Source organism: Austrofundulus limnaeus, unplaced genomic scaffold, assembly GCF_001266775.1.
Source record: "Austrofundulus limnaeus strain Quisiro unplaced genomic scaffold, Austrofundulus_limnaeus-1.0 Scaffold126, whole genome shotgun sequence".
NCBI classification, from domain to species: Eukaryota; Metazoa; Chordata; class Actinopteri; order Cyprinodontiformes; family Rivulidae; genus Austrofundulus; species Austrofundulus limnaeus.
Genome location: NW_013952528.1, coordinates 736,414 through 737,698, shown reverse-complemented (window position 1 = coordinate 737,698; position 1,285 = coordinate 736,414).

The following is a 1,285-nucleotide window of genomic DNA, read 5'->3' as shown; positions in this document are numbered from 1 at the left end:
ATGCTAAAGTGACCATGGCATGGAAAAATGATGTAAGGTGGTTGATTTTTTTCACTTACTGTCAAAAAAATAAATACATAGTATGAAGAAAATACATAAAAGACATTTTAACAGTACAAACCAAGACAGATGTCATTACTCTGTCGTTTGTAGCTAAAGTGACGGACTTGGCCTTTTTTCCAGAGCTTTCAGTGCCCTCCACTTGCTCCCCAGACTACTAGGAGAAGGAAATAATGTGACTACCTTCTCAGCTCACTGCCTTTAAAGTCCTGTCTTTTCTTGAAAAAAGCACTTGAAAAAAAGGTGAGATGTTATTATAGTGCCGTAGAGTCAAGACCTTGACACCCTGCAGATTTGATGCAGAATGTGCTCCACTGCAACAGCAAATCTAATTACTCTGAATAATGAGCTACCATTTATTGAATGAAAAATTACAATTTGTTTTGTTTTTAATACAAAAAACATGCAATCAAAAATAAAATCAAATAAAATGAAAGGCAGCAGAAGAAAAATAAATCTTATAATATCTGCCCCTTTTTATACCCAAAATATGTTCAAAATAAAAGTAAATTACAACAAAAATCAAAACAACTGAAAACACACAAGAAACTAAAAGCAAAATTTAAAACACCAACTCAAAACAACAATTAGCATTTATTCACTTACACTTCTCCATATTTCTTCAGAATACTAGATTTTATCATTCTCTTAAATATATACAAGGATCTGGCATTTTTAATCTCATCTTCCAGACCGTTCCACAAACTTATTCCCTGGATTAAAGTGGACCGCTCCTTCAGGCTCATGTGAAACCAGGGTTTCACAAATATTTAGATTCCCTTTAGATAATAACAGCTCTCTCTTTTAACAAAATTTACTTGAATGTTGAAAGGTAACACACCTTTATGAGCTCTGTACATTAACAGCAAAATATTATAATTGACCAAGTCATATAATTTTAATAATTTCAATTCATAAAGCAATACATTCGATGGATGACTGTAATTTTTTAGTAATAAATCTTGGAGCTCTTTTCTGTAAAATAAAAAATAGGTTTTGTGATAGTTTTGCAAGCTTTATCCCAGACTTCAATACAATAAATTAAATGAGCTTACCTTAATTAAATAGCTTACCTGTTGTAGATATCTCTTTGAACAGCTTCAGTTTGGAGAAATAGTTCAATTCTGACTGAATAGATGAGCTGATAAAGCTAATTTCATAGCAGGACCAGAATTTTTTTAGAGTGGTTTTAAAATCTTAACACAATTTGTTAAATACACACACA